Source organism: Megascapheus bottae, chromosome 10 (assembly GCF_031878675.1).
Source record: "Megascapheus bottae isolate mThoBot1 chromosome 10, mThoBot2.hap1, whole genome shotgun sequence".
Taxonomy (NCBI): Eukaryota; Metazoa; Chordata; class Mammalia; order Rodentia; family Geomyidae; genus Megascapheus; species Megascapheus bottae.
This window is the reverse complement of record NC_143518.1, coordinates 26,590,130-26,604,850: the sequence shown is the minus strand read 5'-3', so window position 1 is coordinate 26,604,850 and position 14,721 is coordinate 26,590,130. Positions and strand designations below refer to the sequence as shown.

The 14,721-nt window shown below is 38.8% G+C and overlaps 1 non-coding gene across 1 annotated transcript; it reads left to right on the top strand.

Annotated features, from left to right (window-relative positions):
* The first annotated feature begins 13,745 nt into the window (after positions 1 to 13,745).
* LOC150057765 (U6 spliceosomal RNA) lies at positions 13,746 to 13,852 on the top strand. The gene has a single exon (XR_016536953.1). It is a non-coding gene; the product is annotated as a U6 spliceosomal RNA (small nuclear RNA).
* Positions 13,853 to 14,721: the final 869 nt, after the last annotated feature.

Below are 14,721 nucleotides of genomic sequence, written 5' to 3'. Positions count from 1 at the left end.
AACCAAGTAAGTGGGTACACACACACAGATTAAAAAGGGTCACAGAGTTATGATGGCCAGAAAGAGAAAAGCTAGAATTGTGCCTCAGATTCCTTTGCCTATGGTGAGGGATACTACAAGCTTTTTGTTAGCTTCTACAGAGAGTAAGGTTTTATCAGAGTTCTTGGTATCAATTCCTACTACAGTTTTTCCAAGATTTCTGTTCTAGCGTTACTTTCTTCCCACCTTGTTCTTTATACCAAAATATTCTAACATTCATGTACAGCAAGTACTTGTGGGAGAGAATATTTTATGAGAATAACATATACAACCAGACTTATAGAACCTAAGGAGAAGGAAAACATGAAAATAACCAGACAAAACCCTATGGGGACACCTTGAAGTTCTTTCAAAGGTCCCCTCTCTTCATTTCACTTACTCACCTAAATATTAAAAAAAATAGGATCAAGTTTTCAAGGGAGTGGGTCAGTATTTTATCTCCTCAAGGAAGATTCATTCCATTCCAAAATTCATTAAAACCATTTAACTTGCTACTTGCTGAACATGTACTTTGGGGCACACGAATTCATCTAATTGCTTGCCTTTTTGCCTATGCACTCGGAGAGGATGGAATGATGATTGTGAAGGGGGAGGGACCTGTAATAACCTTACTTGTCCCACATTATAATAAGTCCTGACTTAAAAATCCTCTGACTTGGCAAGACTCTAAAGCGTGTTTTGCTGTCCCCAGGGCAACAGAATGTTTGTGACTCTACAATGCGCTGAGAAGTAGCAGGAGAAATGTAAAAGTGACACTGGTCATGGAGACATGAGAATTCACTTAGAAGAAGTCTAGTCACAACTCATCTAGCTCTAGCACATGAACACCCATCTTCTAACTGACTTCTTGCCAGTATTATTTATAAAACAACAGACAGAAGATGGAGGGACCGTAGGGGTTCTGTACTCATATGCGTATCCTGAATGTCTTCCTTCTACCCTCCTTGACTCCCCATACTTTCGTAATGATGCTTTTGGTGTTCACTCCTGTGACGAAGTTTTCTACAACAAATCTGAGCTCAGAACTTGGGACTAGTGATCTTTAGAAAGGAGCAGTGGGTAAAGTACTCATGGGGCATGTGTGCTGTGACTTCAACTTTTTATGGTCTTGATTGACCTCCTCCCCTGCAAACCTCACCTCAGGAGCAACCCTGCTGTAAGATTCATTTTCTCTGACATTTGCTTTGTCGCTGGCTCATGGTTTCGGTGGAGGAGGTGTGATGCTAAAGTCTTTCAGGGCAACAGACAGGACAATTTTTGGCACTATGACTCATCTCTTTTGTAGAGAATGTCACTTAGAGTCACTTCCTCCATTTGATGATGTAGGGGAGTTGGTCAAGTCCTTCATATCACTCATACATCGCACACTCCAAGGCAGTGAGGCAAGAGGTAGCTTGTCTTCTCTGATCTTTTTAGACTTTGTCATGGAACACTTCAGGCTATTGGATCCCTTGAAGAGTCTGAAAGACTTGTTTGGCTTCCATTTTCATGGTGAAAAACTCCTTGTTTATTTTGAAGGTTAGAGGATCATGATGGGCTACTGGGTTCCAGGGATGAACTTGTTTTGCATAAAAACTTGTTCATTTGAGTTTCTGCCCATGGAACTGAGGCAAAGGGTAAATGTTGTCTCTCACTTTTATTTTCTCATGGTCCCAGTCCTTCAGCTCCCCAATGGCATTTTAACGAATAAGAGGGTTTTCTGAGTTTTGACTTGAACTTCTGTTTTCACTGCCTGTTTTTGTGAGACTGAGAAGGACAGTGAGTGAATGTTCATTTCTCTCCCATGTGCAGTGAGGGATCTTCTCAACCCAGATGCATTTCTATAGTCACCTGTAACTGGAGGATAGTGAGTTAAATTGCATTTTTTTCTCTGTGAGTTGATGGCCACATTTTGCCAGGCACTCTTTTCTGGTTTCAGGCAGAAATTCTCTCATGCTTCTAAAAGATAACAGCTTTTAAAAAAATTATTATTGTTGTGTAGCACCTCCTGGCTGGAGATATGGAGGAGCACACTTTAGCAAAAGATTCTAGGTTTGAAGATCTAATGTATTCTTTCAAAAAGACCTGGTAGTTCTACAGTGTCTTTCCAGACTCCATCGATGGGGCCCAGGTTATCTAGATTTCATATCTTCTTACATAATATTTTGGATAGGCCTAGCTTTCATATCTCATTTACATAATATTTGGGCTAGGCCTGCTCAGCCAGGCAACATGGTTGAATGAAGGGAATGTATTGTCTTGACAGCTGTGCAACACTTGCTTTCTCTGTTCCAGGTTTGCACAAGTCTCAGAACTTGTCTGAGAACAGATTTGGGAGGCAGAGAGGCATGGTGGCTAGAAAGGCCACCCTCAGACATGCCTGGTCAAAATTCTTATCACCTCTAATTTGCTGGCAGCCATGAGTACCTTGAGTAAATCATCTCTCTTAGCTTTAGTTGGACCTCATAGTGTTACTTGCCAGATTTTTAAAAATTACATCCAGTCACTTAGCATACAGATAAGGCTTAGTGAATGGTGGTTACTGTTACAAAAGAGTATCACATTCACTAAATAGAGCTCCCAATTGCCTGGAATTCACTCTCCCTCCTAAACACATGGTAATCTATCAAACACTTACTATACCAGAATGGTGTCTAGTCACAGATTTATTTGCGTTGTGTTATGTAATCAGTCCTTTAAGTCTCTGCTCAATTTTTTTCATCTTAATACAGCCTGCTTTAATTGCTTTGTTTACATTTGCCAATTGCACCACCCAAGATCCTAACTCTGCCTTCCTCCACAGGTTCATCTAAAACCACATTATGCATTTACTTATTATGTTTTCATATTAATTATTATTGTGTATGCTTTCTCTTTGGAGTATAAGTTCCACCTAGACAAAGAATTAAAAAAAAACTTTAATTTATGCAACCTAAATGCCAGTACAACACATGGCACAGAATAGATGCTCAATAAGTATAATGTTCAGCAAAAAGATGAGTACCATTTACTGAGTGAAAAATATATGTGATTCCAATAATTCCCTATTTCCTATTATGTTAAATCATGAAATCACTTAAGGTGATAGCTAATGGGCTTTTCATTCTGGAGTTAATTCTGATGTTGCCAACCCAACTTGTGATGATTTACCCTGAACTTGCTACCCACTAATTTCATTTGGGGTTTTCAAGGGATGTTAGCTAGAATTATAAAAAAAAAAAATCTCCCACTCTTGTTGGGAAGCATAGCTGGTATCCCCTAAGCCTTACTGGTAGAGCTGGATGGCCCATGAAATGCAGGGTGGAAGGCCCTTGTCTTCTTGATAGCCCACTCTTTTAGCCAGGACTCAGACAGCTGTCATGTGTTTTCTAGAGCCTTACCTGTCTATCTTCAGTGTTTCTTAGAGCCATGAGCACTCAGGCCGGGTTTGAGTTTCTTTCCTTTTTAAATCTTTGACAAATGAGTTTTGCATTTTGTCCCTTGTTTGGTGTAAATCACTGAGAAAGAGCATTGCATCAATTTTGAAATTCTGAATGACTGAGGTGGATTTTGCTATGTGTCAAAAGCATGGTAATATCTCTATTACACGACTGCTACCAGGGCATGGTAAGCTTCATACTTTGGGGTAGTCATCTGGCTTTAGCTTTCCTGAGAGCTTATGTTCTTTAAGAGTTCATAAGGGCCTTTGGGTGAATCAGTGGGTACCGAACAAGGCAAGCAAGAACTATAGGAATTCTCACATGTGGATCCTGTGACAGGTCTCTAAGAAAGACCAGCTGTCCATCTGATACAAACTTGGATCTAATAGAGCAGCTGGTTTGTAGTTTTTTGCTTCTTGACCTGTTGAGAGTCTTTGGTAGGAAAGAATGTCCTCTAGGCTAAGCAGAATGGTAGGAAACACAGTGCATAAACTCTAATCACTTCAAGATTAGGACAAAGGACAGGTAAGAGCTGTCCCTGACGCCCTAGTATTTTCTGTACTCAAGTTTAAAGGCTGGCTTACTTGAGGTAAGGGTCTTAGTAAAAATGTCCGCCTAATCTGTTTCTTTTATTTCATTACTACAAAATAGTCTGGTTGGATAGATTTTACTGTCTGGCCTTGAAGGTAAGGGTCTACCTAGAGTGTTCTAGAGCCAGAGGGAAGAAAAGATGATAAAAGTTTGATGTCTTCAGTTTTGACTGTACAAATCTCTCCTTCACTCTGTGAGGTGAGGAATCCAAATGCCAAATCTAGACACCATCTAGTGTTATCATTCCCAGAGACTCCACCCCTGTTAGCCTTCCTTACTTCATAAGGCCCTTCCACCCCAGTTTCAGAGTTTTGCTGGCCCTTCTAGTTCTTGAGCCCTTTGAAGACTCTGTGGTATTAAGCAGGAAGAGTCTCTGTCCACTGTCAAAATGAGATTCCAGTTTCTGAGACTTGTTAAGATAAATATGACTAGTCTATCTGCTTGTGGCTTTCACATTGTGTTGCTATGCTCTGTTCTAATCTGTCTGGTGGGTTTGTCTTTTGAAATCATTTTAGCCTGGTTTTAAGGAGTGAGAAGATATATATTTGTGAAACTTGCTGCCTTCCCCTGGACACTCTGAGAAAAAAATCTTGTCATCATTTTTGTCCATGGAAGACTTCCATCTCTATTGAAAATCATAGTGTTAATCCTAGTTTAAATTAGTTCAATCTGATCAGTTGCTTTAAGTAAATGCATAGGCACTCAAGAGAAGAACACTGCATTCTCTGATTGTTTCTCTTTCTTCCTGAGATTCTCCTAGAAATGATATCTTGGACATGTGGATGAGAAGGTGTGAGCAGGGGTCTTTGAGCCCAGGTTCTCTGGAATAGAGGAGACTGGGATTGTGCTCTGCCTTGCTCAGACCCTGTTAGCCTCACTTTGCTGGTGTCTCTTCTATCTAGCTCTCATTAGCTGCAGTCCCTGGGTGTTCAAGCATATCCTCCTGCAAGTCCCTGGTTCACAGGCCCACCTCAGCCTTTGGAGCAAGGCTACTTCTGCTATGAAATCAATGGCTGTTGTTTTCCCCAATCATCTTGTTTTTCCCCCTTCCCTTCCCTATTTCAAATAAACAAATAAATGTATATACAATATACCAGAAAACAAAGTCAGATACAGTAACCACATGAGATTAACCATAAGGGGGAAAAAAGAGAAGAGCAATAGCTTCATTAAGAACAACAATCACAAAGATAAATCTCTCGTTTCCATATCCTAGAGTTCACTTTGCTTAGTCTCATTCTATATGGCCATATGTACATAGCTTTTTTTCTGTTAAAATATTTTCATTGTTTTATTTATTGTCGGGATAATGTATAGAGGGGTTACAATTCATCAGGTAGTGGGTACATTACTTCTCAAATCTTGATAGCCCTTCTCATGTTTTTGTTCCCCTTTCTCTTCCCCACCCCCTCCCAATCATCTTGTTTCCCCCTTACCTTCTGTATTTCAAATAAACTAATATATAATATATCAGGTATCAAAGTAAGATACAGAAGCAACATGAGATAAACCATAAGCAGAAACAAAAGAGAAAAAAAACAACTACGTATACTACATTAAAAACAATCATAAAGATAAACCTCTTGTTTCAATATCCTAGAGTTCATTTCTCTTAGTCTCAACCTATATGACCATATATATATAGCTTTTGAGCTAGTACGATCCTCTGTTAGGAGAATACTAAACATATACTAATTATTACGAATGAGGGAAACCATGGAGCCTATGTTCCTTTGGGTTGGCTTACTTCACTTAATATGATTTTTTCAAAGTCTTTCCATTTCCTTATGACATTTTGTATTTTATCCATACATTTGAATTTGCATATATATGTTATTCTATTGAAATAACTCAAGACATAATGCTGATATTATGGCAAGGTTAGTTTAGGAACAGTCTTATTTTGCATAATTTTAAATGCATTGATATGTTGAACTTGGAAAAACGAGTGAAAGGGATGCTACCTTTGAGTCTGAAGGGAAACCAAAAAGGTACCATGTGTGTTTCTGGTTGTCAGCAGCTTGGTAGTCACTGATTTGCATGTAAGATAACCATCATTAACTTAATAACAGTTTGGAAAATTAGATAATGCCATCTGTTTGGAAAAGTAGGCAAATCACTCCTATTCTCTCCATTTGTAAGATAAGGAAAGGACCTCTCAGTCTCAGCAACAAGTATTCCTCTGGGATTCATTCAGTCCACACAGAAAAATGAAAATGTTATTTCCAAGAGCAGCCACATGGTGGTGAAATGATGCATTTTACTTTAATCATTGTCTAGTGATACTCAGCTATTTTAGTCCTGCAGCATCTCTGCTCAGGTGGCTTTGTTGACTATGTTTCCTTTGTCTCCAATTCCTTCCACCCTTTCTTTGTCTTAACAGCTCCTACTCATCTACTGATGACATGGCATTTCTTTCTTTCTTTTTTCTTTTTTTCCCTCTTTCTTTCCCTCCCTCTTTCTTTCCCTTCCTCTTTCTTTCCCTCCCCTTTCTTTTCTTTCTTTCTCTCTCTTTCTCTCTCTCTCTCTCTCTCTCTCTCTCTCTCTCTCTCTCTCTCTCTCTCTCTCTCTCTGTCTCTTTCTCTCTCTTTTTCTTCACCAGTGTCAAATTTATTTTTTTCCAATTTTTTTATACAGCACAAACAAATGAAGTCAAGGATATATTCAAATGAAAATTAATTCTATAAATTCATATATTTTACAAACTAACATATTCACTTAAGTGCATGCACACTGTATTTGCAAACTACTTTATATACTTCCTGACATGGTATCTTTTCTAAGTAGCTTTTATTTTGATCTTGAACTGGACCAGCTATCCTCTTTTTCACTCTCACAGAACCAGATTTATCTCCATCTGTAAACTGCCCACATTAAAAAAAATGATATGCTTATGTCTCTGTCTCCTCTTACAGGCAATAGTTCTTGGAAGGAGAGATTATATCTATTCATTGTCTATGCCTGCATATCCTCCCACAAAGTGTAGTACAAAATGAATGTTCATAATATGTATTTGAACAGAACTGAACATTCTGGAGGCTCAAGAGTTCTTGAGTAGGCTCAGTAAGGTCTATTGCATTCCTGAGAAAATATAATTATGGTTTAAACCAAATCCAGCTTCCTGAAAGAGAAAAGACTTGGATTAAAGTCTGGGCTACTAAAAAGAAGTGAGAGGTATCATCGGACAGCATTCGATGAGCAAAGGTAAGAAGACTTGTGTGGAAAGCATGAGTGATTATTATACAAACATACATCCGAGCAGAGCCGTGGCTATGAATTGAGATTCAGTTATTAGAAACCTCTAGTGAGCAGTGAAGAATTTAGCACGTGTCTTCAGGGCAGAAGGAACACACTAGAGACAGTTGGATAGAGTGATGGTTTCTTCAGAGCCATCTTGCAAGAAGAGTCATCCAACATGGGCAATTGTAAAGTGAATTGCGGCAGAGAAAGGAAACAGCAAGGCCAGCAGAGAGTGATGGCAGGCATCAGATAAGGAGGCCTGAGAACAGAAATGGAAGCTGTAAGGAGTAAGGAAAGAACTGAGCCACTTAGAGGAATGCATCGTGGAGACAGATTTCATGTGGTGATAACTGACATTTGGAGACTGAGCACAGCAGGAAGATGGAGATAGGAGACAGGAATGGCCTGTGTGGTGGCAATCGACTTTAATTTGAAGTATTTGAATTATTTATAACACTTTATATTTAATAGGTGCACTTAGGATTCACCGTGTAGATCTGAGTTGGTTGATGATTGAAAGAAGTTTTCATGAAAGGGTTGGCCACAAAACAAGACTGCAGTACCAATTTACATTGTTGACCAGATACAGGGAGCCTGCTAAAGATTTAGGATTTTTTTTGTCAGTTGTGGGATTTGAACTTTGGGCCTAGACACTGTCCCTGAGCTTTTCAGCTCAAGGCTACCACCATACTCCTTGAGCCACAGCACCACTTCTGATTTTCTGGTGGTTAAGTGGAGAGAAGAATCTTATAGTCCTTTTGTGCCCAGGCTGGCTTTGAACCATAATCCTCAGATCTCAGCTTCCTGAGTAGCAAGGATGACAGATGTGAGCCACCATGCCTGGCTAAGATTTAGGAATTTTTATCTTGGAGGTGCAAGTGCTGCTCTGGCAGCTAAACTGAACATGTGATGGGAGAGAAGCAGGGAAGGAAAGGCAAAGAGCTGTGGTGTGAGTCTGGCAAGTGGGACAAAGGTTTCATTTTCTAGACAAATAGAAGAGTCATTGAAAGCCCATGGAAATTTAGGCTCAGCTAGGTACAAATTTGAACCGACTAAAAATAAGTAAAATAGAAAAGATGTATATATATAGTTAAAGAAGTGTTTGTATATATATATATATATATATATGTATAAAACAGAATTTCCCATCATGAAAAATATTTTGATATACATGGTGTAAAAATAGCCAGAATATGTAAAAGACTTGGTTGAAGCTCCCCAAAAATTGACCCTAGGAAATGGGCATAAATTCAAGAGGGAGGAAACGGTCAGAGGGAGAGGGTTAGACTAACAAAGGGAGGACAGGGAGGAGAATGTGGTCTAGAATTCACTGTATATACCAGAAAATTAAGAAAAGTAAGGGAAGGGGCAAGTCAAACATGGAAGACACTAGTCAAGATGCATTGTATTCATAATCTGCTTTGTTACATGGCATCTCCTGTGGATATGTACTTAAAGATAATATTTTAAAAAAACAGAAAAATGAGCATTCTAGTAGCAAAATAAACAGAAAGCATATAAATAAGCAGATGATAAGCAGGAAATTTCTGAAAAAGAAAACTAAGCAACAAAGCATTCAATTTCAATCCAAATAAAATGCCATATAAAAAATAACTGCATAAAACATTAGAAACCACAACCACAAGGATAAATCTCTTGTTTGGAAATAAATTTTATAACTTGGGAGGGGGTGGAGGAGGAAAAGTGGAAGAAAAACACAGGAAAGGGGAACAATGTTCGAGAGTTACCAATGTAACTGTAACCCAATAAAATGAAATTTAAAAAAATAAAACATGACTATCATTTGACAAATTGGAAAATTTAAAGTTATAAAAACAAAACTCAAGCCAGGCGAGGTGGCTTATGCCTATAATCCTAGCTACTCAGGATGCTGAGATTTGAGAATTGTGGCTCAAAGCAAGCCCGGGCACTAAAATCCATGAGACTCTTATCTCCAGTTAATTGCTAGAAACCCAGAAATGGCACTGTGGCTCAAGGGGTAGGGTGGTAACCTTGAGCTGAAGAGCACAGGGATAGTGCCCAGGCCCAGAATTCAAGCCCCATTACCCACAAAAAAAAAACTTCATAGTTTTTATAGTAGCATGGGAAAAAGGTACCTGCTGGCAAACTAAACTTACACAAAGGTTCTAACAATTTGGTGGCATTTGTATTTGAGTCAGTACTTTGCTTCCATAAGTCCTTGAAAAAGTATCTCTTAAAAATTGGTTCTTGGCATCAATATTTAAACATAAAGGTATTTTTCATTTTAGACATATATGTTATACAAAGTACAATGTGAACTCTAAAAGATCTTAAGTTATTTACATAGGACTGTTTTCCTTTAAATATCTTACAATTGTCATAACTGAAATCAGTTCTTATAAACATCTGTTATTTCCATTGGTCAAACAGTCCTGAGTTCATGCCAAAGTACTCCACTAAAAAAATTAAATGGAATTACTCTATCTGACTTTGTTACCTGGCATATTGTACAGACGTTTATTTGTTTATTGAAATAGGAAAGGGAAGGGAGAAAAACAAGATGTTTGGGATGGAAATGGGGACAAAAACATAAGAAGGAGTATCAATGTGTGAGAAGTAATGCACCTACTACTGGCGAGTGTAACTGAAACCCCTCCATACATTACCCCGACAATAAAAATTTTAAAAAGACTGGAAGTAAATATGAAACTTTTTTGACATTAGAAAAATTAAATGGAAGAGACACAAAATTTGATTACGAGGAGAAAGTATAGAGTACCTAACTCTGATGATTGAATATATCCATCATCTCTAAAAATAAATATACAGATGGTTGGACAAGAGGGCCAGCTTGACTAAATAGTATGAAGCCATAAGGGAAATGATGCTTTGGTGGAGGGTAGGAGGGGAGGCTGGCTCTCCTTTCTCACTCCAGAGAGCCTGTTTCTCTCTCCATTAATAAGTTCTAATTGCAAAAGAACCAGCTAAGTTTTACTGATGGCAATCATAGTCAGAATCTACAGCCCATTTGCTCTGATTCAACCCAAGTCCCCACATTTCAGTCCCACCATTACAGATGCTCTTGTAAAGAAATATCCTCCAATGTTAATGCATTAGGAAACACCTGGTTATCCTAGTGCAATACACATTCTGTCTCTGAGATGTGGCCTGTTATTCCACATTTTATTAGTGTACATAATGTCAGAGTCACAAGACTACAGATACATGGTGAGTATCAGAACAGTAGATTACTTAAATGGATACTAGTGACCTCCTCTACCTGCAACATTACTGTCAGGTTTTTCTTGTGGGGAAATATATCATCTCTAAATTGGAGGGGTTGTGACATAGGAGAAGTAGAAGAGGAAAGAGAAGTTGCAAGAGAGTAAATTGCTCTTGTACAGAGGCTACTTGAATTTCCTTGATCATCCATATGGATATTATTGTGACGTGTGTGCGTGCTGGATAAACAAACTAGGTGGCCTGCTGTGCGTCACTAACTGGCTCCTCATGAATGAACCCTGCTGGTTTCTGGCTGCACAAATTGCCAATAGGGGAAGAAACTGGGGAGCAAAATAATGACTGCAGTTTAGAGCATCTGCTCCTGTCTTTGACATGAACTCTCTTTTTCAGGCATTATTTTTGTTTTGTTCTGTTTTGTTCTGTTCTGTTTGTTATGACTAGACAGAGTGCTACTCCCGAGAGACATAAATCTTCTCATCTCTCTCGGGAGGGTAACTCCCTGTCTCTTAAACAAGCTTTTCACATACAACAATGTCTGTTTAAGGTCAGACGCCCTTCAATATTGCCTTCATAGTCACTGAAAATTCTGTTTTTCGTACTCGAGGAGATAGTAAATAGGAAGATAGCATTGCTTTGTGTGCTTAGATTATTCTTAGACATGATTAATGGGATCTTATTCGTAATAATGATTATGGGCTGGGAGTTTGGCCTAGTGGTAGTATTCTTTCCTAGCATGCATAAAGACCCAGGTTTGATTCCTTGGAACCAAATACATACAAAAAGCCAAAAGTGGTGCTGTGGCTCACGTGGTAAAACTCAAACCTTGAGAAAGCCCAAGGACAGTGCTCAGGCCCTGAGTTCAAGTCTCAGGACTAGCAAAAAAATAATGACTATCTTTTACTATCTATTTATACAATGAATTATTACATACTTTGGGGTTCTTTTTTAATCACTAAAATAAACTGCCTAAAAAGTAAAGATTTTTCTAGTGATCGGGATAGGTTTCACTGAGCTACCAACTCTCCCCCAAGTTTCAATGCTTGAGCAAAGCAGGCACTGATCACCAGTTCAATGCTCAGCATCAAGAACTCTTCATCTTATGATGCCATATCTCAGTTTACAATTGTGACTGAATGATACAGAGAGGTTGATTCATTAAACACAAAGTTTATTGTTGCTCATAGGTCTCCTAGAATTGTTTCACCCCAGGCCATGTGGAGAAGCAGCAGAAAGACGCAGAAGCAGGAACAAAGAGAAAACATAACTCTGAGGAAAAAGTGGTCAAAACAGCTCCGGGTTGGCTAGTTTCAGTAATGTTGAAATCTGTGGTTGTTTAGTATCTGGTCCTGGGTGATTTGGGGCAGAGGAAATGTTAGCTTTGTGAGTGTTAGATATATACCTGGGGATACAGACTCAGGAGTGATTGCTTTAGAATACAGTTTTCATGTTGTCATTGTGAAAGCGAAATTGCAGAAAGCTGTGAATGACTTTGGCTATCAGTTTGACTCTGTGATGAATGGATGGCCATCGGCAAATGCAGAATTGAAGAAAATATGGAACACATGTCAACATGTAGCCTCTTAGTTTAACGTGGCAAGAGAAGTACACATCCTATGACCTGTAAGTTCAGATGTCCCTGTCCACAGCTCAGATGTCATGATCCCATGCTAGCTGCAAAGAAGGCTAAGACTCAGAGTCTTTGTGCTGTCTTGGAAGACAAAATAAGGTAAAATTTGTGAATACATACACTGCTGTACGCCATGTGGGAGTTTACTCTGCACATGCTAGAAATGCAAGCAGAGGTTTCCTTGTGATTTATCCAGAATGCTCATCTTGCAAACGGCAAATCCACAGCTTAAATCAAGGACTCCCAAAATCATCTTCCTTTCACTTGTCATGGCCTTTGGATCTCATGATAGATATAAATAAGCTGATTATGGTATATAGACTTAGAGAAAGAATTCTGGATCTCATTAATGTAAAGAGGTGGGATAATTGAGCTATGAGCTTAGGAAGCAACTGGGTTCTGACTAAGTAAAGATCTGCATGCCAAGGAAACCCTGACTTCTCAGTTATGTTATCAAATTTTAAATAAAACAGACAAGGAGATTAAAATCGGCCTAGATATATAAATAATAGTTAACAAAGGCTTTGCACTTTTCTCTGATCAGAGAGATATAAAGAGCACAGGTTTCACTAACAGGTACTTTTCTGAGAATGTGGTCTATCATCCCCTGGGTCATCTCATCACGTAATGCTCCCTTGTTAATCCATCTGGGGGAATCATCTTCAAGAGTGTTGAGGGTGACATCAGGGAAGGTACTGTCCGACACAGGGTGAAGAAAGTCCCCAGGCACCACCACAGTAAGTTCCTGGAAACCATCATAAAGCACACAAGTATGAAGTAATCACATTTTGCCAATGAAACAATGTTGTATGTGAAGTGAGGATTGTGCTGCAATCTAAGATCAAAAATAGGGTTAGATGATCTTTAAAGGAAAGGATACCAAAACTGTAAGTTTTATGATAATTTAAAAATAGAAATGCTAAGTTCTAAGGTTAATATAATGGGGATAAATAGGGAGTTTACATTAACTGTGAATGGGATTTCCTTCTAATTCTTTCTATCTTTCTTTCTTTGTTTTCCCCCCTTCCTGTCCTTATTGTGCCAGTACTGGAACTTGAACTCAGAGCCTTAACTTTTTTTGTATGTGGTAGCATTCTACCACCCATGCCATGGCTCCACTTCTGGCTTTTTGGTGGTTAATTGGAGATAAAAGTCTCATGGACTTTCCTGTCTAGGCTGGCTTTGACCTGACATCCTTAGATCTCAGTCTCATGATGGCTGTGAGCTATTGGTGACTGGCTGGGGGGACTGGTATAAAAAATAGCACATATATGATCTCTACTATCTTTTGAACTTAACTAAAACACCATCCGCTAATTGAAAGGATTAATATTTTTTATTTTTTTGTTTTTTGCCAGTCCTGGGCTTGAACTCAGGGCCTGAGCACTGTCCTTGGGCTTTCTCAAGGCTAAAGCTCTACCACTTGAGCCTTAGCACCACTTCTGGCTTTTTCCTATGTATGTGGTACTGAAGAATTGAACCCGGGTCTTCGTGTATGCTAGGCAAGCACTCTACCACTAGGCAAAACTCCCGACCCCAAGGATTAATATTTTTATTTATAGTTTTAGAATATAAACTTTTAAGATTAGCCAAAGTGGGCCAAGTCTCCTTAAGAATATATTTGAATAATCACTTTGACAGCACATATACTCAAATTGGAACAATGCAGATCAGATTAGCATGGCCCTGCACAAGAATGACACTCAAGGGCCGGGAGTTTGGCCTAGTGGTTAAAGTGCTTGCCTAGCATGCACGAAGACCCGGGTTCAATTCCTCGGTACCACATACATAGAAAAAAGCCGGAAGTGATGCTGAGGCTCAAGTGGTAGAACTCTAGCCTTGAGAAGATCCAAGGACAGTGCTCAGGCCCTGAGCTCAAGCCCAGGACTGGCAAAAAAAAAAAAAAAGAATGACACTCAAATTTGTGAAGTGTTTTTTTTTTCTTATTGTTGAAAGAAAAATGTATTTGAGAAAATCTAAGGTAGGGTTTTTTTTGGGGGGGAGATGGGTTATCCTCTGTAACGTTTCCAATAGTAAGCATATATTTTCAGACTCATTCTATAGATATTCTGGCTACCAGAAGAAATTATACACCTTTTTACAACAGGAATAACTATTTATAGTACAGGCTGTCTAGAAGAGTGAATTGGTTAGGGTTATCCCTGAACTTGAATCCAGTCCAACAGACATTGCTTAAGTTCTTTCCTCAGTCTGGGCAACAATGTAAGAGACAGCTCATGTTTCAATTAGTGTGTCCCATTTCTTGCATAATTCTTCATGTGGCTCTATCTCAAATAGTTCCCCACAAACCCATGATCCAACAGTTCTACTACCAGCTATGCCAGACAAATGAAAAGTTATGTTCTCATGAAAACATGTTCGTGGATATTCATATTAGCACCACTAATATTAGTCAAAAAAGTAAAGCTAACTCAAATGCTAATCAAGTCAAAGCCACCAATGAAATATGATTTGGCCATTAAAAATAATGAAAGCTGATAGGTGTCATAACACCAATGGGCTATGAAAGCATGATTCTCAGTGTTTTTAGCAAAATAAGGGGGACACCACAGACTGAACATTGTATAATTACATTTATGT